The 23,831-nt window shown below is 43.1% G+C and overlaps 1 pseudogene across 1 annotated transcript; it reads left to right on the top strand.

Annotated features, from left to right (window-relative positions):
* Window positions 1–3,526: 3,526 nt before the first annotated feature.
* Window positions 3,527–16,501, top strand: LOC128929070 (large ribosomal subunit protein eL31 pseudogene; annotated as a pseudogene). The gene is made up of 2 exons (XR_013523030.1): window positions 3,527–5,623; window positions 15,651–16,501. The product of XR_013523030.1 is annotated as a large ribosomal subunit protein eL31 pseudogene (transcript).
* The last annotated feature ends 7,330 nt before the right edge of the window (window positions 16,502–23,831 follow it).

Raw genomic sequence — 23,831 nt, 5'->3', positions numbered from 1 at the left:
AAATGGGACCCTCCAGACTGAGGTTCCCTGCAAGGAGAAAATAGTTGGCATTTGTGGATCCAAAATAGCTATTGGTGGTTTTCCCGAGTGGATTCCAAAAGGTCTACATATACGGTACATGAGATGTATTCCAGATAGATCAAGGTCCTCTGACCTCTCAGCGAGAGCCTTCATGCATTTAATGTTCACTTTTTTGAAAACCTGCTGTAATTCTGAGCACTGCACTAAGCCCTGTGCCTGCCATCTCTCTGCAAAGAAATCTCTGCCCTCCTTGCTGGTTTCCTTTTGTCCCGTTGGTCATCAACCCCCTACCATTTATAATTTCTTTAAGTTGAAGTCTCAAGCCAGTGTCCTATGTAAACAAGCTCAGCAAGCATGTCTGGCCTGCACACTGCTGTCCAGAATCGTGGTATCGCCGTCGTTGCTGTAAAACCTTGAATTAGGCATGACATTTAAAGCCTAGGAGATTCCACAGTGTTCCGGTTTTCTATTGCTGCATAACATGCCACCCAAACTTAGTGGCATAAAACCCAAGTGTTTCTCATGCTCGTGCCAGGTCAGGAATTTGGACAGGATACAGCATGAGTTGCTCGTCTCTGTTCCCTGACGTCTGGGAGCTCAGCGAGGAGGACCCAAACAGCTGGAGGAGTTTGAAGAGCTGAAGGTGCTGCTCAGAGCAACGCTATCACTGGTGTTCCCAGGATTCGTCTAAATGAGCCCCAGTTTATTTAAAATGTAACTATTAAAACATGAACCAGATGGCATTTACTCACTTTAAGAAAAGGGCCAAACTTGTATTTCTTTTTCTGTTATTGTTTTGTTTAGAGTCAGGGTCTCACTCTGTCACTCAGGCTGGAATGCAGTGATGCCATCATGGCTCACTGCAACCTTTGACCTCCACACTCAAGTGATCCTCCCACCTCAGCCTCCCAAGTAGCTGGGACTACAGATGTATGCCACTGTGCCTGGCTAATTTTTCAATTTTGTTTAAGTAGCAACAGGGTCTTGCTATGTTGCCTAGCCTGGTCCCAAACTCCTGAACTCAAGTCATCCTCCCACCACAGCCTTTCACCATCCAGCCCAAATTGTCTTTTTTTTTTTTAGAGGGAGTTTCACTTTTGTTGCCCAGTGGCACCATCTTGGCTCACCACAACCTCCACCTCCCGGGTTCAAGTGATTCCCCTGCCTCAGACTCAAGTAGCTGGGTTTACCAGCATGCGCCACCACACCCGGCTAATTTTGTATTTTTAATAGAGACAAGGCTTCTCCATGTTGGTCAGGCTGGTCTTGAACTCCCAGCTCAGGTGATCCACCCACCTCAGCCTCCCAAAGTGCTGGGATTACAGGCATGAATCATACTGTACCCAGCCGATTTATAAATGATGAGAGAGTATAATAATGACAAATAGAGGCTTGTAAATGACTCTCTTCACCACCCTCAAGAGGAGGCACTGCTGGAAACCCCTCCTTCGAGCTCTCTTCATTGGCATATTGGGTGTTACATTTTTGCCTAGGAAGTAGCCCACAATGAATCTAAGCTCCTTGCCCACACGCACTGAAGAGGAATCCTTCTAGACATTCTGAAGCTTTTTCACACCTCTCCTGGGCCTGCTTTCCCTGCTCGCCTCCACCTGCTTGTTAATTATATTTTTATGCAGATTTTCTGGGTCTCTTGACCTTTTGTGACAGATGTAAATGAATATTACCAAAGGGCAAATTTGGTGTTTATTCAAAATTCGCATTCTCATCCTCAAGCATCAGGCCCCAAGCTGTCGATTTCATCACTGTCTGTTGCTTTAATAAATATTTCACATGCTTCTTCTAATGTGTCATAACCTAACAAGTTCGTTGTTGTGCCTCACATCTTATCCAATGAGACCTAGGAACCATAAATGTGGGGTTGCATAATTATTAGTGGACGCCTGAGACTTTTGTTTGCTTAAATGTAAAATACTTTTCATACTTTGAGTGAGTTGAAATGGCTGTCTTAATACAGTACCAGATTCAACAAATCCCTCCTAAATGTGATGCTTCCTCTTGATGTTAAATTTGTTTTTAAATGGACAGAAGTGGTGAGTGCTATGAAAATGATTAAAAGTCCTCAGTCCCGCAGGGATCACAAAATTCCACTCGCACTTGCCCTGTCTCGAGGGAAGTCCAAGCAGCCCTCCCCGTGTCCGGTGGAGACCAGGAAGGTGCTGCTCTCACACAGGCTTTGCTGCGAGACAGACCCAGGTTCAGATCCCTGCTGGGAATCTCTGGGAAAGTCTGGGTCATACTTCTCACAACAGGAAAATCAGAATAGTGATGCCTGCACCTCCCAGGGCTGTGGAGAGAACTGAATATCTCTTAGCTCATAACGTTTAGTGGTTTAGCGCTTATGCTGTGAAGTCAGAAAACCTCCACTCAAATCCTGGCACCAGGACTCACCCACCAGTTGGGTGACCTTGGGCCAGTCACTGAAGCTATCAGCCTTAACTTCTTCATCTCTGACATGGGACTGTCAACAGTGCTGTGTATTGCTGAAGAGTGTAAACGAGATGAGAATATATGCGACATGCTAAGTGCAATGTCAGACACGTAGGTTTTCATATCTATACTGGCTCCTTTTCCTTCCTCTTAGTCCATGTTCTTCTAGACCCCACTGCCCCTGCATCTCAACTGTATCTTATTCCTGGTTTTCTAAGGCCTGGATTTTTGAAGTATTCTGTTTACATGCCAGAACAATAGTCCAATATCCAACTTATGAACCAGGATTACTAAAGCCCCAAGGGTCTGATCCCAGTGTTAAGAGCCCATTTCCAGCACATGGTGGGCTCCTGGGGTCACAGAGGACCCTGCTTTTATCTGGGAAGTTGCTGCCACCTGAGCAGGAGCTCAAGAAACAACCAGCCTCGGTTTGGCAGCAGCCTCGCGCTCAGCAAAGGAAAAGGCAGACTGGAGAGGCCTCTCCCGCAATCCACATGGCTGCAGTGGCCAAGGAAGCTGGAGGAGAAGCAGAGTCAGGAGGCAGCAGCCCCTCCCCTTTTTTCCACAGCTCCTTCTTGACAAGTGTGAGCCCCTGTGAGGGTCCCTGCTTCCCAAAGCCTGCACCCAGCATGGTGCTCCATGTCTCAGTTTACAACAAGTGCCTGCTTTATGCCCAGACTTCACAGAAGCTTCCAGAGAATCAGCTACATGAGGGGGCCTCTCCTCCAGGGTCACTCAGCTGATTAGAGGCAGTGCCTGCATTAGAAGCCAGGTCCCAACTGAGTCACCTGATTCTCAGTAATTATTTTATCTGTGACCCCAGATAAAGCTGCGCATTGGAGGAGGGGTGGAGGTTGTTTATATTTGTGTGTGCAGCATATGCACACACTGATGTACACCCATTACAAACCCTACTTTTATAGCTACCATTTACTAAACATTTCCCAAGTGCTAGATCCTTTTTAAATCTCCAGAATATCACTATGAACTTGTTGTTATTCTTACTTTATAGGGTTGATTGTTTGTTTGTTTGTTTGTTTTTGAGACGAAGTCTCACTCTGTCCCAGGCTGGAGTGCAGTGGTGTGATCTCAGCTCACTGCAACCTCTGCCTCCTGGGTTCAAGCAGTTCTCTCACCTCAGCCTCCCAAGCAGCTGCGATTACAGGCGCACATCACCATGCCCAGCTAATTTTTTTATGTTCTTAGTAGAGACAGGGTTTCACCATGTTTACCTGGCTGGTCTTGAACTCCTGACATCAAGTGATCCACCCACCCTCAGCCTCCCAAAGTGCTGGGATTAGAGGCATGAGCCACTGCGTCCCGCCCTTATTTACAGTTTATTTAAATGAAATTCAGAGAAGTTAAGCAACTCACCTAAAGTCACACTGCTGGAAGTGAGTAACTGAGCCAGAGTTAGAATTCAGGCCTGCACACGTCAAAGCCTGGCTCTTCACTGCCAAGAAACCGCATCTCAAATCCAGGAAAGAACTTGTTCTAAAAGGGCAGGAGGCTACTGGATAACTTTATTTCTATAGAAATTGAGTCACTGTAATCATTCCAAGAAGCTTCTTGTGAATCAGAGAAGGTGAATAGACACACCCAAGTCTTTGGGAACCGAGAGCAGTCTGCTTAGGGTCAGGGGAGAGGCACAGAGGGCAGAGATTGGGACCTGGGGGAGGCCGAGCCAGAGGTCCAAGGATGACATCAGGAGCAGACAAGAGCACAGCCAAGTGGAGTATCATAGGCCCTCGCAGAGAGCATCCCCAACCACATAGGCACTGAAACAAATGGCCCAGGGACCGCAATGTTTGGTGAGGTGGCACCTCCTCTCCCTTCCGGACTAGCTGGCAAGATCTTATAAATGGTATGCATCCAGGCATCTGAGGTTACCTGCAAGGTCATCCTTCAAATGGAGCATCAGGAACTGTACCGGGCATACTTTATAAGTAATTTTTAAATCCTAATGACAGCTCTGTGGGTAGTTTATCTATGAGAAATCAGGCTTTGAGAAGCTAAGAAATGTGTCAGTAAGTGGCAGAAAGAACTCACCTTCTGTCCCCGCCTACACCACACAATGTGGGCAAAACATTGATCATCTACACACCTAAGCGTCATATTAAGCCCTCTGTTACTCACTAACATGTCACCAGTCTGAGTCACATTTCTCATTTTTTTTCCTTTTTTGGTTTGAGATGGAGTCTCACTCTGTCACACAAGCTGGAGTGCAGTAGTCTGATCTCTGCTCACTGCAACCTCCGCCTCCCAGATTCAAGCAATTCTCCTGCCTCAGCCTCCTGAAAAGCTGGAACTACAGGCACATGCTACCAAGCCTGGCTAATTTTTTACATTTTTAATAGAAATGAGGTTTCACCATGTTGGCCAGGCTGGTCTCAAACTCCTGACTTCAGGTGATCCACGTAGTTCAGCCTCTGAAAGTGCTGGGATTACCGGTGTAATCTAACCTCTCATTTTTTTTCTCACTGGAAAAAATGTTTGCTATCACTTTAGGGAAAATGATTCCATCTTCTCAGTACTGCCTGCTCCTTTCATTTATAAAGCTCTCTCCATATGCCTTTTTGTCCAGCTTGGCATCACCATTCAGGCAGCTACCTACCTACCTCCCTGCCTCCCTGCCTGCCTACCATCAGCCCTGGGCTTCGTCGCCTGCCTCAATTCCCAGGCTGTGGCAGACCAGCCTCTGTCAGTCCCACTGCAGTTGATAAATTGGCCTTTTCGCTGGAGTTGTACCAAGAATTTCTCCATCTGTCTTTGCCAGAATGCATGTTTCCAATTATGTGAAACTCTTCAGGAGAAGTTAACTCCTTTCTGAATTGGTTAAATCAAAAACATGGTGCTTGGGAAAGCACCGCCAGTGCTGCAGGGGCCCGCGGAGTCAGCCACCTCAGGATCACATGCTGCACGCAGGGTTCCTTTCCTAGGCTGTTGTCTCTCATTTGCGGGCACGATAGGAGTATCTGTTGTGGGGAGGTGGGTCTCCGTGATCACTGAGTCTTGGGTAAGTGGCTGGAGGCAGGAAGGGTGGGTGCATCTTACCCCTTGCTCACTACTCGCCTTTGCTTTCCCAAGGCAATGTGGAAGGAGGATTCTGGATGGGTAGTGCAAGGAGGCGCAAACCTTAACGTCAGGCTGCCTGGTAAGGAGTTTTTATTTTATTTTATTTCTTCTTTGTTTTCTATACCTCTCACAGAGTTAAGAGTTTTTAAATGAGGTGACACACCCTTCCCCCTTTCCAGTGGGGCCCTGATCCTTCCCTCCCCAACTCTAAAGGCCTCGGCCTCCTCCAACCGGCTGTCCATGCTCAAGGATCGTCTCTTTCTCTCTTCCTCCCTCCTGTCTGGAGCCCCCTCTCCCACCCCACCACACATTTGCACTGAGATTTCCACAAACACCAAAGCAAGAAGCATGGAAGGTTCAAGGGGCCAGAGACCACGTCTGCCACCCCTTGCTGTCCCCTAGGGAGACTTCTTGCAGCCAGCAGCCTCGTCTCCTTCAGCCCCACTCTGGTTTCATATAGGCTGAGGGCCAAAGTGTTGGTGCCAAACTCAGAGTAGAGTTAATCCTGGATCACCCTCCCTTCCACTGATGATTTCCGCTGAGCAAACCTTTCATATCGCTGCCTGACCGGCTGGAACTTCATCTTCCACACCCCCTCCCGCAGTCAGCCAGTTGCTGCTGAAATGGGGAACACCCAGCCTGAAAGCGCTCAGCCAAGTGGGAGAGGACAGGGTGGTGGTCAGGAAAGGCTCCAGCAAGACTGTGTTTAAACCGAGTCTCAGAAGGTCTTTCAAGACTTTAAGATGCCTTTGATGTGCTGTTTGGGAACTTTCCAAGTGAGGGGGGTATGAAAAGGCATTGGGGATGTGGGGGAGGTGACACTTCACAGCCTGAAGGAACAGTACAACAGCATGAGCTTACCATGGCCAGGCTGTAGGATGCGAGTGGGGTGCCATCCAAGGGGAGGCTGCACAGGAGGGCAGGAGCCCCTCATCAAGGTCCCTGGGTACAATGGCGAGGATGTGGGACTCGACCTTACAGATGAAAGGCGTCACTGGGGAATTATAATCAGGAGAGTTTTGCATTGTCCAAATATCATTATGGGAGTGTATGGAGAAAGATACAATCGGAAGCAGAGACACTCTTGAGAAACTGATGTAGCAATAGGGCGGGACAGAGATGTCCATCAGAGCCAAGGCAGAAGCAGTGTGGACAGAAAGGAAAAGATCCACCCAGAAGAAATATTCAACAGGCAGGACATGGTAAGCGACTGTGTCTGAGATTTGGAGATGGGCACAGAAGGGCATCCAGGTTTCTGGCCCAGGGACTGGGTGATTAATGGCTCCATTACTTTACTGACATACTACCAAAGGAAGGGAAGGCTTGAGAGAGCCTGCAGTGAGTTTGGTCATAGACATGAGAAGTTTGAGCTGTCTACAGGACATGTGAGTAGAGATGTCCAGTTGGCAATTGGCTTTCCAGGTCTGGAGTTCAGAAGAGTCAGGGCTGGGTGGTGGTCCACGTATTGACCCTTGGGCTCCAGAATTCTAACCGGGTCTTTTTTCCCTCCACATCTAACTGCTCTTGCCCACTGACCCAAGTAAGCCAGATTGGTTTAGGTAATCACCCAAAGTACATGGTCTTTAACGCCAAGAAGCGAAACTCCTGTGTAACTTTCTGACCCCCACCCATTCATGCTGCCAATCATCTGGAATCTAAAAGAAGGAAATGCTTATTAAACTCTGGAGTGTCTCACTAGTGAATGGTGAAGTTTTATCAGCAACAGCCAATCTGGGATGAGAGAACCATGGCTTTTTGATGGTAGGGCTATCTGGAGGACTCTCTGGAACTTTGTACATTATGTGACCTAAAGCAGAGAGGAAATTATGTGCAAAGCTTAAGAGACTAGAAGCAGATTATCACATTTGGAAACTGCAAATAGATATTGTGGGGAGGTGGGACTGGAAGGGTGGACAGACATGAGATCTTGCAAATCATTTAAAAGATATAGGTGATGGGGAGGAAGGCAGCAAATCACACTGCCATGTGTGTACCTATGCAAGTTCTTCACATGTACCCCAAAACCTAAAATGCAATTAAAAAAAGAGAGTTCAGAGCAGGGACATGACATAATCAAATTTAAACTTAAGGAATATTATTCTAGCTGAAATATTGGGCATAATTTCAGGGAATCGGGGACAATCCTAGAAGCAGGTGGCAAGCTATCGTGACAGCTCAGAGATAATGATAGCCTGGCCTAGGGTGGCAGCAGTGGGGACACAGAAGTGGAGAGATTTAGAAGCCTCTCAGACAGAGGGAACCACAGTACTTGAGTAGTAAATGTTCCTACTGAGGCTCACTGTCACCTGAGATCTCTACCCCTTACCTGGCAAGATGGGACCCCCCCCCAAGGTTAGGAACAAGAATGAGGCTGTGCTATGGCTCTAAAGCCTAGTTGCATAGCAGACAGCAGGCCCACACTTGGCTGTAAGATGAAGTAGTAGGTAGAGATGGTCAGCAAGACCCCCAAAGGAGATCAAACAAAATGAGCCTTTTTTTTTTTTTGAGATGGAGTTTCACTCTTGTTACCCAGGCTGGAGTGCAATGGCGCGATCTGGGCTCACCGCAACCTCCGCCTCCTGGGTTCAGGCAATTCTCCTGCCTCAGCCTCCTGAGTAGCTGGGATTACAGGCATGCGCCACCATGCCCAGCTAATGTTTTGTATTTTTAGTAGAGACGGGGTTTCACCATGTTGACCAGGTTAGTCTCGCTCTCTCGACCTCGTGATCCACCCGCCTCGGCCTCCCAAAGTGCTGGGATTACAGACGTGAGCCACCGCACCCGGCCCAGAAATGGGCCTTTAAAGAGCCCACCTGTTACCACTTATACTGTGAATCCAAAAGACTGTTTTCTACATGTTGTCAGGTGAGACAAAATAAGTGAAAGACAAGAAGCTTTCCATCTAGTTGGAATTATCAGTTCAAGCAAAAATAGTTAAAATGAAATCGTGCAATAAGGTTTTAAGACAATGGTCACAAAAGAGACCGATCAGAATGGAAAAGAGTTTATAAAAATAGCTACCAATTATTGATCACATACTGTAGGTCAGGCATTTTCTCCTTTTAAGATTGGCATGATAACCTTACAAAGAAGGTACTGTGATGTCCACTTTACAGGTGAGGAAACTGAGACGCAAAGGTAAAATCTCCAGTTGTGTAGTTACCTATTGCTAAATAACAAATTACCCCAAAACATAGTGGCTTAAAACAACAATAAACATTGATTAATTCTCACAGTTTCTGTGAGTTAGGAATTTGAGAGAGCTTAGCTGGTGCTTCTGGCTCTCATGAGTTCTCATCAAGATGCTGGTCAGCTGGAGAAATGTCTGTGACCAGAGGGTCCACTTCTAAGGTTGCTTGGCCACAGTGGTGCTGGCTGTGGATGTGAGGCCACCATTCTCCACTATGTGGACCACTTCACAAGGCTACTCTGGTGTCCTCACAATATAGTGGCTGGCTTCCCCAGAAGAAGCAACACAAGAAAACAAGGCGGAAGCCACACCCCCTTCATTAGCTAGCCTTAGAGGTCACATACTATCCCATATTGGCCATACAGCTCAGCCATGATTCAAGATGGGGCAGACCTCCTAAGAACATAAGGGCCATAAGGTGAGCATCACTGAAGGCCACCTTGGAGATGTGCAAACAGACCTCCCTTCATTCATGATGCAAGCTCAGGTCTGTGGACCATGTCTACATCACACCTATGTTCACGGAAAGTGTTCTGTGGTCAAATGAGTTTGGGAAACACTGGATTAAACAAAGTCACATGCTTTAGGTCGAGCATGATAGTTCACACCTATAATCCCAACACTTTGGGAGGCCAGGGCAGGCAGATCACTTGAGGACAGGAGTTCAAGACCAGGCTGGCCAACATGGTGAAACCCCATCTCTACTAAAAGTAAAAAATAAAAATAGACAGGCATGGTGGCGCATGCTGGTAATTCCAGCTACTTGAGAAGTGAGGTTCACCTCGCCTGAACCAGGGAGGTGCAGGCTGAAGTGAGCCAAGATTGTACCACTGCCACTGCTTTCCAGCCTGGGCGACAGAGCGAGACTGTGTCTCAAAAAAAAATAATTATTATTATATACTTTATATCCTTAGAGCCATACACTGTGACTCTCCAGGCATAACGTGACCTTCAGACCAATTTGAAAAGTGTCCTTTCTAAGCCACTAGGAGCTCTGGAAATGCTTATTTTGAGAGAAGATGGCAATGATCACTGTATAGAGAAAATCAATGAGGAAAACATAGAAGAAGAGAGTGGCAAGACACTGAGCCGTAAAGGTAGGGGCCATCCAAATTATTCTGGCCAAACTGCTTGTTTTTGTTTTAACCTTGGCTCCAGCCAGAGTCACATAAAAATGATGACTTTATTCAGAAACCACAAGGGAAAACCATTTCTATTGGTCCGCTTACTCTCTACGAGCAAAATGATGTCTATAATGAAACCTGCTCCGTATAAGTTGTGATCACATGCTGTTGTGACTCAATGAGATTCAAAATACATATTTTGGACTCTAATGACCTTAGAGTTCACCAACTGGCCACACAGTCAAACCACCTAGAGACAATGTTAAAACACATTCATACCTAGGCTCCACTCCAGATCAAGTAAAGCAGACCCCAGAAACTCTAGGATGTGAGGCTCAGGGATCACTAGTTCTAAAGATTCTCCCTAGATGATTCTAATGTGTGGCCAGAATTGAAGACCATTCTTTCCACTGCTCTTGTTCTAGCATACTCTCTCTCTCCCTCTTTCTCCGCATACCAGCCAGAGCCAAAACGTCCAAATACCTAAAAACCATCCTGTGTTTTCCTTCTCGGACTTGGCACACAGTTTGGTGCATGGTTGTTGATATGAGCTGAAGGCATTTCCCAAGGAACACGACTGTCCCCTGACACTTCTCTGGTTTGGTCTAAAAGAACATGCTCTTACTGACAGTTTGAGGCCCTGAAGGGACAGAGAGCATGACTGGCCAGAGATCCTTTTCAGGGTTTTAACTTCTCATTGCCACTTCGGATGACTTTGGACATGGTACTTATCATTGACTACATGGACCTCAAGATTCCAGTTGACGTTCAACAAATTTTTCTGGGATTTTGAGACATGAAACTTCTTATCAGGTCATCTGAGGTCAGTGTAGAATCTGGCTTATAAAAACACCAGGAACAAGAATTTCAAAGATGGCAACACAGTCTCGGTTATGTATCACATACCATTTTTTTAAAGCAAAAATCTTCTCAAAAGATGTGAGAAAATAGTTTCTTTTTTTAATCTGTGGGATAAAATTAAGTTAAAACTAAGCCCAGGGGAGGACAAAGATGGTTAAAAAGACAGACTTTAGTCATTGAAAAACATTTGATTTGTGGTTCTTTGTGGGGCAGGGGAGATGAGGAACAAAGCTGGAAAGGAAACTTTCTGTTTACATTTGTATAATTACTGCTTTGTGACCCACGTGCCTGTATCACCTACTCAAAAATTAAATAAAAGTAAATAGATTGTAATCAATTATGCTCTGTATCAAATGAAAAGAAATGGCATCATAAGATTAATGAATTGCTTCAGTCTATTAGTATTTATTTTGCTTTTCAAATTTAAAGTAATTGAAAACTAATCTCTTCCACATTGCTGAATGAGTTCACTGAATCACATATTCGTTGCCTATTCTCTAAGGTTTTTTTTTTTTCTTTAAGCCATGTTTTTTACCCTGAGCCTCTTTGCTGGCCTTCGGAATGCAGGACTTCAGGAGGTCTGATGCCCAAGAGATGGGCCAGAGAGCCGTGTAATGAGCCAGGAAAAATAGGAAAAAATTCAGAGTCTGATGGAAGAATCTCAGGTTGGGCAAAGAAACACATCAGATTGGAAAATGATCTGGCTGGCATTTTCCCAACCAAACTGGATTGCCTGTGCAGTGGATCTGGCCAACTGGGCAGAACACTCTTTAAGGGAATCAGAGAAGCCAACGTAAGTGGAGAACAGTTGCTTGGAGGCATTAGCCCTTGTGGGGCAGAGCATAGCCCAGCCTCACACAGGTGTGTCTGCAGCCCCAACCACAGCCACGCTCTCTCACCAGCTTCCTGAAACTTCCTATTTCTGTACCTGGGAACTAAGCCCTTCCTTCCAGGATAGCGGAGATGGAAGCTGCTGACTATGGATGATACCACATCACAGCTTCCATGGCTGGTACCAGGCCCTTCTAAGAGCAGGAAGGAGGCAGCCTAGAAGACAGAGACAGCTGTGGGGAAGGCAAGCCAGATCAAGACCTGGGGAAAAGGTGGGCGGTGGCCTCAGGACCATCCTAGGAGCTGAACTGTTGGCCTGAGCAGGCCCACAGTCATCAGGAGATAGGACCAAGGCCACCACCTCTGAGCATCACTCAGAAGATGTATATATAGCCAGAATGGGAGGCACGTCACTTGGAAACTTGGAACCTGAGCTCCTCATGCGCACTGATGGCCAGAGAAGCAAAGGTTCCTGTCCGTCAACTCTCAGTGGGCACCCTCGGCCTTCCCAGACTCCCTTCTTTCCATCCTGAGGGTTCCACAGAGGGGACTCTGTGGTGGCTTGGCCTGGAGCCATTGGGGGAGGGCACATTCTGGAGCCAGGCTGCCTGGACCCAAGTCCAGGGAGGGCCATTGGCATGGCCTGAAGCTATGGGGGAGGGCACATTCTGGAGCCAGGCTGCCGGGACCCAGGTCCTGGTGCCTCTGCTCACCAGCCTGTGATTGTGTCAGTCAGGGCTCAGTGGTCACAAGGGACAGAAACCAATTCGGGCTAACTCCAGCTCTAAGGATGTTTATTAGGTGACTGCTGGGAAGCGGCTAGGGAAGCAGGCAGGATGGAGCCAGGATAGTCCCCTATATCTATGCAGCAAAAGTTCCACAGACACAGCCGGAGCTCCACAGACATCTTGTCCCAGAGCCGAGCTGGAGTGAATCTATTTCCTCCATTTCCCCCATCAGTGAGCCTCCCCTCAGAGGCCCAGGAAGGAGAGTTTGCTTATCCTGACTTAGGTACTTACCTGACCCCAAGACTAGAAAAAATTAGGCATTCTGATTAACATTCCCACCACAGCTCACACAGTAGGAGGGGGAAAAAAACGTATGCCCCGAGGAAGAGGAGACTGAGGCTGAGGGTTCCGAAAACGTATTTACTTTATAACACTGAACCAGCTGCTTGCCTTACCTGAGTCTCAGTTTCCTCATAGGTAAAATGGGGATGCTGCTAGTATTTGTCGTCGAAGGTTGTTATGAGAACTTATCAAATAAACGAGGGCAGATGCTTAGTGAGTGCCCAGCTCAACGCATCTTGTTACTGTTGTTAGGAGCTCTGATTCTTGATTGGCCCAAACCTTTGTTCAGAAACGCCCCACCCCGTGTCTGGCTGGGCTGCTGTTTCCCTGCAAGCTCTGCAGGAGCCATGTTGTCACAGGGTGACCTGGACCACTGGGCCCCCATATGGCCCATGGACAGGCTCTGAGGTCACCACTCCTTCAAGATTCCAACTCAGTAGGGGCAGAGACCCCTGCTCTCATGAAGCCACATTCATCATCCCTGCCTTTTCTCTTGGGACACCTCTGAAGGAGCCCCCACAAATTCCCAGCAAAGCCTTCCGTTTGGCAAACACATTTCATCCCGGCAAGTGTACTGATGCCCTCTTGTCAGCAGGAACAGAAAACATGATTTTACCTATGTCACCCATCATCTATCCCTTACATAAGAGACTCACCCTGCACCACCACCCACGACTTCTGTCTCTAGGCAAAGCCAGCAACTCGCTATAGCTGTTTCTCAGAAGTGTCTTAACTTCACAACTCATTTCGTGGCTTGGAAAATCATGCATCAAAGGCATACACATTGACTGTATTTTTTCTGCACCCTGTATTTTTCTGAAAGAATGAAAGTCCCTGCTCTCAAAGAACTTAGGATTTAGTAGGAGGAGAAGGATATGTAAAAAAGAAAATAAATAACAATAAAAATTAATAACACTGCTAATAACAACATTATAACTAGCTTCTGTTGGGCATCCCCTATACTCTGTGTCATGCCCTGGGTTTTTACAGACGCTGGCTCGTTTTAATCTTTCCTGCAAGTCTCTAAGATGGATGGGTGCATATGGAGGGAAGGCCCGCAGGAGGAGGCCACAGGGTGAGCCACAGCTGGACAGTGGCAGGGCAGGACTGCCTCTCTGACTTCAGTCGCTCCCCCTCGGGCAGCCTTGGGCCAGCCCATGCAGCCTTCCTTCAGCTGGATCTGGGGTCTAAGCCAATCAGTCTTGCAGCCCAGGCAGTCTGCACTGCGGCCTCAGCAGAGCCTGTAATTAATCTGGCTGGAAACAGAACTTATTTTTACACCTCTTCGCATTAGTCCCCATAGAGCAGGCCTGAGCTCAAAGTGAGAAAATGTGAATTGATCACAGATGTGAATTCATGGTAATTAGTATTGTGTGTTGACCCTCAGTTCTGTGGCTGGAACCCCTGGCTTTCTGGACATACATGATTATTAACACAAATACCTATGTCCCAGTCTTCCACCTTAGTGGCCAGGCCTCATTAGCTACCCCTGCTCACCTTCTGACCAATGACAGGTCAGCTCAAGGATGGAGTCATTTAAATGGAAGGGGTCTGCTAAAAGCTGCTGCAGCCACAACTAGAGGCCACGTGTCTGTCAGTGGGGTGGGGAGCTGCTTCTTGGGGCTCACAGTATGCTCCCTGAGACCACAGACATGAAGTCAGGTCACCTGGGTTCAAATTCCAGCATCTACTTGTTAATTGTATCCTGGGCAAGTAATTAATCTAAGTTTTTTTCCTCATCTGTAAAGTGGAAAAAATAATCATGTTACAGAACAGTACTTTTCAAGCTAACTAAACAAAAGCCTCCGTTTTTATTTATTGGTTTTAGTTTTATCAAACGGGGACTGACATTTGTGTAAAGCTTGTTGAAAATGATGACCTACTTGCAAGTTGCAGCAATGTCAGATTGCTATACACACGTTTCAACGCTTCTTCTCAATTTGTGTGCTCGCTGCCATGGATCATTAACAAACAGATCACGGACCAACAATGATCCGCAGCTCATACTCTGAGAAGCACCGCGCCTGGCACAGAGTAAGAGAAGGGTTAGCTACTGTGATTATTCTGAGTCCCCTTGCAGGTGCATAAGGTGTTGGCCCCACTCTTGAGGGGCCTCTAGATTTTGTAAATCTCATCAAGCAAATGAACTGGAAGAAAGAGAAATAATCTGTTGGACAATAGTATTGCTTGTTTATTCATTTGCTTTTCACTGGCAGGGCTCTTACTAAAATTTGCTGCCTACATTTCTGTCCACTACTTACGATTTAAAAGAAAGCCACTTAATATTTAAATTCATATAATGCTGACTCTCCCAGGGTTTCTTATTTAGGGAAGGAGTAGGTCCAAGAGATCAGCCCCAGTTTCTCTTTGAGCACTGCGTAGTCCAGAATAGAACTTCATACAACAGTTGAAGCTGCCAAAGTTGAGGGGTTGGCATTGCCACTGAAAGCTCAACAGCCTCAAGATACCTCTGTCTACCATCACTACTGCTACTGCTGCTGATGCTGGGCACATCATCATCACCTGTTAGATCTAGGGGCTGGATCTAGTTGCTTTCATTTCACTATTAGAGCTGAACTGGATAACCTTCTATGGTCACCAACGGATATTAGTTAATCTTTGTCAGAGTTTTCTGGGGAATCCCATAGTTGTTGTTCGTTAGTGACCTAAATCTTTTAGGTTATGGCTCTACAGGTGCTCACACACAGCGCCCAGATAACTGGGTCAGAGGCATTTTAGTGTAAGTGGTATCTTGGAGTGGGGTAAATTTAACAGATGGTTTAAATGTATTTTTGCTTGTAATTATTTTTCTTCTATATATTTTAAAAGATAACTAATTATTTTTTAAATATGCACTGCATTGACATATAATGTATAAAATGTAATTTGTATACCAATGATACAAATTACATGAAGAAGAGGAGAGGGGATAGAGTTATATTGGAGCAAACTTTTTTAAACTATTGAAATTAAGTCGGTATTAATCCAAACTAGATTTTTGTAAGTTAAGATGTTGGCTTTCCTTTCCAGCTCGGACCGGACAGAATGGCTCCCGCAAAGAAGGGTGCCGAGAAGAAAAAGGGCCGTTCTGCCATCAACGAGGTGGTGACCCGAGAATACACCATCAACATGCACAGGCACATCCATGGAGTGGGCTTCAAGAAGCGTGCCCCTCGGGCACTCAAAGAGATTCGGAAATTTGCTGTGAAGGAGATGGGAACTCCAGATGTGCGCATTGATACCAGGCCAAAGGAATAAGGAATGCCCCACACCGAATCAGTGTGTGGTTGTCCAGAAAATGTAATGAGGATGAAGATTCACCAAATAAGCTCTATACTTTGGTTACCTATGTACCTGTTACCACTTTCTAAAGTCTACAGACAGTCAATATGGATGAGAACTAATCGCTGATCGTCAAATACATCAAATAAACTAATAAAATTGCCAAAAAAAAAAAGATATTGATTCTAATTCCCAGGGTAGCCATTAAGAAAATATATAATAAACTAAAATATATAGTAAAAGAACTAAAAATATGTGTTAAAAGAAACAATGGAAATTGAAATCATGTTATATAAAACAGCGATTTAATGTGAACAAAGAAATGATGCAGGAATAGAGGAACAAAAAATACATAAGACAGAGGAAACAACAAAATGACAGATGTAAACTTAACATATCACAATTACACTGAGTGCAAATAGATTAAGCAGTCCAATCATAAGGCAGAAATTGGTAGAATAGGTTTGTTTTACCTAACTATATACTGTTTATAAGACATATTTTTGATTCAAAGACACAAGTAGTTTAAAAGAATCAGAAAAGATATACCATGCAAACAGTTACCAAAAGGGAGCTAAAATGGCTATCCTAATATCTGACAAAAAATACTTTAGGACAAATTGTTATTAAAGATGAAGAACTTTTTATAATGAATAAAGTGTCAATTCATCAGAAATAAATAACAACTATAAATATATATGGATCTAAAAACAGAGCCCTAAACATATGAAGCAAAAACTGACAGAACTGAGGAGAGAAATAATTCTACCTTAAAAAATTTGAAAAAAAGGGAGGAGATTAAGCTTAAAACACATAGAAGGCAAAGAATAATGAAGATTAGAGAAGAAAGAAATGGAGACTAGAAAAATAGACAACATCAATAAAATAAAAAGTTTTCTTTGAAAAGATAAACAAAATTGACAAACCTTTACCTAGACTAAGAAAAAAGACAACTCAAATTACTAAAATCAGAACTGAAAGCAAAGGCAGTACTACTAATTCTACAAAAATAAAAAGGATTATAAGGAGTACTACAAGCAATTAGGCACCAATACATTGGGTAACTTAGATGAAATGGACTAATTCCTAGAAACAAAACCTACCTAGAGTGAATCATGAAGAAATGGAAAATATAAATAGATCTATAGCTAATAATGAGATTGAATAAGTAATCAAAAATCTCCCCCACCCCCTAAAAAAGTATATGGCTCCTTGGTGATTTCTATCACATTTAAAGAACAACACCTATGTTTTTCAAACTTTTTCAAAAAACTGAAAATAGGAGCACTTCCTAACTCTTGCTGTGAGGCTAGTGTTGCCTAAATACCAAAACCAGATGAAGATGCTACAAGGGAAAAAAAAGTACAAACCAATATTCCTTATGAATATTGATGCAAAAATCCTTTAAAAAAAAATACTTGGAAACTGAATTCAGCTGCATATTAAAAGGATTATACACTGTGATCAAGAAGGAGTTATTCCTAGAATACAGAGATGATTCCAGCATACCAAAATGAATCACTGTTCTACACACCACATTAACAAAATAAAGGGATAAAACCCAAATGATCATCTCAATTGATGCAACAAAAGCATCTGACACAATTAATCTTTTTATGATTAAAAAAAATTCAATAAACTAGCAATAGAAGGAAATTCAGTCAACTTTAACAAAAATCATTTGAAAATTAACACGGCACCACATTCAATGGCAAAAGACTGAAAATTTTTCCACTTCAAATCAGAAATGAAAAGGAATGCCTGTTTTCCCCACTTCTATTCAACATTGTCTTATGATTTCTAGATGGAACAATTAGACAATATAAACAGGCAAAAATAGAAATTCAGCAAAAGAAATAAAAGGTATCCAAGTCAAAAAGAAAAAATAAAATCATCTCTGTTCACAGATGACATAATTCTGTATGTAGACAACCCTACAGATTCCACACTCAAAAAAAGTCACAACTAATAAACAAATTCAGCAAAGTATTAGGATAAAAAAAATCAACAGAATAAATAGTTGCATTTCAACTCACTAGCAATGAACAATCTGAGAAGGAAGTTAAGAAAATTTCATTTATAATAACATCAAAAACAATGAAATATTCACGAATTAACCAAGGAGATGAAAGACTTATATACTGAAAACTATGAAACTCTGCTGAAAGAAATTAAAGAAGACATAAATATGTAGAAAGACATTCCATGTTCATGGATTGGAAGATTTAACATTATTTAAATGACAATACTAGTCAAAGCAATCTACAAGTCAATGTGATTCCCAACAAAATTTCAACAACTTTTTTTTTTTGAGACAGGGTCCTTTCTCTGTCGCCCGAACTAGAGTGTAGCAGCATGATCTCAGCTCACTGCAGCCTCCACCTCCTGGACTTGAGTGATCCTGCCACCTCAGCATCTCCAGTAGCTAAAACCAGAGGCATGTGCCACCAGGCCCAGCTAATTTTTTCACTTTTTTTGGTAAAGACCAAAAAAGTCTTGCTGTGTTTCCCAGGCTGGTCTCAATCTTCTAGGCTCAAACAATCCATCTGCTTTGGTCTCCCAAAATGCTGAGATTATAGGCATGAGCCACCATACCTGGCCCCAACAACCTTTTCTGCAGAAATAGAAAAGTTCATCCTAAAACTTACATGGAACCTCATAGGACCCTGAATAGCCAAAACAATCTTGAAAAAGAAGAACAAAAGTGAATGACTCACACTTTCTGATTTCAAATTTTATTACAAATCTACAAAAATCAAAACATCATGGCACTGGCATAAAGGCAGACATATAGACCAAAGAAACTGAATAGAAAGCCCAGAAATAAACCCTCATATATATGGTCAAGTAATTTTCAACAAGAAAAGTGCCAAAACCATTCAATGGGAACAGGACAATCTTTACAACAAATTATACAAAGAAAAAGAAAACCAGGTATCCTATACAAAAGGATAAAGTTGACCCCTTACTTAACACCATATATAAAAATTAACTCAAGGCCGGGCGCGGTGGCTCAAGCCTGTAATCCCAGCACTTTGGGAGGCCGAGGTGGGTGGATCACGAGGTCAAGAGATCGAGACCATCCTGGTCAATATGGTGAAACCCCATCTCTACTAAAAATATAAAAAATTAGCTGGGCATGGTGGCATGTGCCTATAATCCTGGCTACTCGGGAGTCTGAGGCAGGAGAATTGCCTGAACCCAGGAGGTAGAGGTTGCGGTGAGCCGAGATTGCACCATTGCACTCCAGCCTGGGTAACAAGAGCAAAACTTCGTCTCAAAAAAAAAAAGAAAAAAAATTAACTCAAAATGAACCAAAGACCTAAAAGTAAGACCTAAGTTGTAAAACTCTGGGAAGAAAACAGAATAAATCTTTATGACATTGCATTTGGCAATGATTCTTGGATATGACACCAAAGACACAGTCAACAAAAGAGAAAATACACAAATTGGACCTCATCAAAAGTTAAAATGTTTGTGCATCAAAGGATACTATCACAGAGCAAAAAGGCAACCCAGAGAATATGAGGAAAATGTTTGCAAATTACACATCTAATAAGAGATTAACATCCAGAACATATAAAGAACTCCTATAACTCAAAACAACAACAACAACAAAAAAAAATATTTAAAAATGTAAGAGGGACTTGAATACACATTTCTCCAACAAAGATAAACAAATGGCCAAAAAGCACATGAAAAGATGCTCAATATCATTAATCACCAGGGAAATGTAAATCAAAAGCACCATGAAATACTACTTTACACCCATTAGGAGGGCTATTGAAAAGTAAGAAAATAGCAAATATTTCCACCGATATTTGCTATTTTCTGACCTTTTGCTGGATGTGGAGAAACTGGATCCCTGGTGTATTTTTGGTAGGAATGTAAAATGGTACAGCAGCAAAGGAAAACACTCTGATGATTTCTCAAATAATTAAGCATAGAATGTTCATATGATCAAAAAATTCCATTCCTATTTATACAGTCAAGAAAATTGGAAGGAGGAACTCAGATACTTTTACATCAGTGTTCACAGCTGAACAGAATCATTCACAATAGTCAAAAAGTGGAAGCAATCTAAATGCTCATCAGAGGATGAATGAATGAACAAAGTGTGGTGTATACACATACAATGGGAAACTCTGATACGCGCTACAACATGGATCAACCTTGAAGACATTATGCTAAATAAAATAAGCCAAACACAAAAGAACAAATATTGTATGATTTCACCTATAGGAAGTAACTGGAATAGTTTAACACACTGACTCAGAAATTAGAACAGTGGGGGCCAGCAGGGGTGGAGGGTGAATGGACTGTTATTGGTAAATGAGTACAGTGTTTCAGTATGTGATGGAATAGTTTTAGAACATGAAGAGAAATGCCAGATATAAGTGATGGGGATAGAGGTAGCAAACCACATTGCCAGGTATGTACCTATGCAACAATCCTGCATGTTCTGCACATGTACCCCAGAACCTAAAGTGTTCTGCAGCTGCTGCAGGTGATCCCCAGGCAAGCAGGGTCTGAAGGGGACCTCCAGCAGTCCTACAGCAGAGGGACCTGACTGTTAGAAGGAAAACTAAGACAGAAATAAAGTCATCATCAACAAAAAGGATGTCCACTCAGAGACCCCATCTGAAAGTCACCAACTACAAAGACCAAAGGTAGACAAATCCACAAAGACTGAAAGAAACCAGTGCAAAATGGATGAAAACACCCAAACCAGAATGCCTCCTCTCCAAGGGATCAGAACTCCTCACCAGCAAGGGAACAAGGATGGATGGCAAATGAGTCTGATGAATTGACAGAAACAGGCTTCAGAAGGTGGGTAATAAGAAACTTCTCTAAGCTAAAAGAACATGTTCTCACCCAATGCAAAGAAACTAAGAACCTTGAAAAAAGGTTTGACAAAATGCTAACGATAATAAACAGCTTAGAGAGGAATATAAATGACTTCATGGAGCTGAAAAACACAACACGAGAACTTCACAAAGCGTACACAAGTTTCAATAGCTGAATCGACCAAACAGAAGAAAGGATATCAGAGACTGAAGATCAACTCAATGAAACAAAACAAGAAGGCAAGATTAGAGAAAAAAGAGTGAAAAGAAATGAACAAAGCCTCCAAGCAATCTGGGACTATGTGGAAAGACCTAATCTATGTTTGATAAGTGTACCTGAATGTGATGGGGAGAATGAATCAAGCTGGAAAACACTCTTCAGGATATTATCCAGGAAAACTTCCCCAACCTAGCAAGGCAGGCCAACATTCAAGTCCAGGAAATATAGAACACAACAAAGATATTCCTCAAGAAGAGCAACCCCAAGGCACATAATTGTCAGATTCACCAGGGTTGAAATGAAGAAAAAAATGAAAAAAAAAAAATACTAAGAGCAGCCAGAGAGAAAGGTAGCATCATCCACGAAGGGAAGCCCATCAGACTCACAGTGTATCTCTCAGCAGAAACCCTATAAGCCAGAAGACAGTGGGAGCCAATAATCAACATCCATAAAGTAAAGAACTTTCAATCTAGAATTTCATATCCAGCCAAACTAAACTTCATAAGAAAAGGAGAAATAAAATCCTTTATGAACAAGCAATTGCTGAGAGATTTCAAGAGATTTCATCACCACCAGTCCTGCTTTACAAGAGATCCTGAAGGAAGCACTAAATGTAGAAAGGAACAACCAGTGCCAGCCATTCCAAAAATGTACCAAATGGTAAGGAGCATTGACATAAAGAAGAAACTGCATCAACTAATGGGCCAAACAACTAGGTAGCATCAAAATGTTAGGAACAAATTCACACATAACAATATTAACCTTAAATGTAAATGGGCTGAGTGCCCCAATCAAAAGACACAGACTGGCAAATTGGATAAAAAGTCGAAACCTATTGGTGTGCTGTATCCAGGAAACTCATCTCATAGGCAAGGATATACATAGGCTCAAAATAAAGGGATGGGGGAAGATTTACAAAGCAAATAGAGAGCAAAAAAAAAAAAAAAAAAGCAGTAGTTGCAATCCTAGTCTCTGATAAAATACATTTTAAACCAACAAAGATCAAAAGAGACAAAGAAGGGCATTACATAATGGTAACAGGATTAATGCAACAAGAAGAGCTAGCAATCTTAAATATATACACACCCAATACAGGAGCACCCAGATACATAAAGCAAGTTCTTAACAACCTACAAAGAGACTTTCACTCCCACACAATAATAGTGGGAGAATTTAACACTCCACCGTCAATATTAGAGCAATGAGAGAGAAAATTAACAAGGATATCCAAGACTTAAACTTAGATCTGAACCAAGCAAACAGAATAGACATTTATAAAACTCTTGACCCCAAAGTTACATTCTTCTCAGCACCACATCATACCTACTTTAAAATTGACCACATAATTGGAAGCAAATCACTCATCAGCAAATGCAAAAGGATAGAAATCATAGCGAACAGTCTCTCAGACCACAGTGCAATCAAATTAGAACTCAGGATTCAGAAACTAACTCAGAACCACACAACTTCATGGAAACTGAACAAGTGGCTCTGGAATGTTGACTGCATAAACAGTGAAAAGAAGGCAGAAATAAGGAAGCTCTTCCAAACCAATAAGAATGAAGATGAAACATGCCAGAATTTTCTGGGACACATTTAAAGCAGTGACTAGAGGAAAATTTATAGCAATAAACTAAATGCCCACATGAAAAGAGAGGAAAGATCTAAAATTGACAACCTATTGTCAAAATTGAAAGAGCAAGAGGAGCAAGATCAAAGAAATGCAAAAGCTAGCAGAAGACAAGAAATAGCTAAGATCAGAGCAAAACTGAAGGAAAGAGAGACACAAAAAACCCTTCAAAAATTCAATAATTCCCAGGAGCTGGTGTTTTGAAAAGATCAACAAAATAGACCACTAGCCAGATTAATAAAAAAAAAAAGAGAGAGAAGAATCAAATACATGCAATAAAAAACTATAAAGGGGCTATCTTCATAAGTCCACAGAAATACAAACTATCATCAGAGATTACTACAAACAACTCTACGCAGATAAACCAGTAAACCTGTAAGAAATGGATAAATTCCTAGACCTTGCACCCTCCAAAGCCTAAACCAGGAAGAAGTCAAAACCCTGAATAGACCAATAACAAGGGCTGAAGTTGAAGCAGCAATTAATAGCATACCAACCAAAAAAAGCCCAGGTCCAGATGGGTTCACAGCCGAATTCTACAAGACATACAAAGAGGAGCTGGTACTCTACAAAAAATAGAGTTAGCCAGTTTGGGGTGTGTGTGCCTGTCATCCCAGCTACTTGGGAGGCTGACAGGGGGAAGATCGTTTGAGCCTGGAAAGACGAGGCTGTAGTGAGCTGGGACTGAGCCACTGCACTCCAGCCTGGGTCACAGAGCGAGACCCCGACTCAGAAAAAAAGCAAAAATGCAAACAGAATAAAGGGGGCTTCAAATTTTACAATATGTATTTGCTTAATGTAAGGAAAACTCCCAGATATGCATGATAAGAAACAAGATAAATTAGGTTAAACAATAGGATGAAAATTATTGGCCCATATAACTAAATACCAAAGGTAGGGTAGACTTTACATGTGGTTTGATCCGGTTCTGACTCCTTTTTTTCTCAAGTCTTTTGAATCTGCCCTCTTCAAGCAGTGGCCTCACCTTTCGGTGGCTTCTGTCATTAGAGTAAAATAACTGCAACAGTGTCCGGACTAACACCCACACCCACACTATCCCCCAACCACTGAAACAAAGTCCTGGGCTTGACTTTGTTGGAATCACCTGCTCACTCATGAGCTAATCTATGTGGCAAAGCAGAGGAGATGATACCAATTGTCCTGGGTCAGTCAAGGCTCAACCCTGGTTAGCCCCACCCAACACCTGCTGCTGGGAAGTAAAATATGGAAGA

The sequence above is a fragment of the Callithrix jacchus genome, chromosome 10 (genome assembly GCF_049354715.1).
Source record: "Callithrix jacchus isolate 240 chromosome 10, calJac240_pri, whole genome shotgun sequence".
In the NCBI taxonomy this organism is placed as follows: Eukaryota; Metazoa; Chordata; class Mammalia; order Primates; family Cebidae; genus Callithrix; species Callithrix jacchus.
This window is presented reverse-complemented; position numbering and strand designations above follow the sequence as displayed.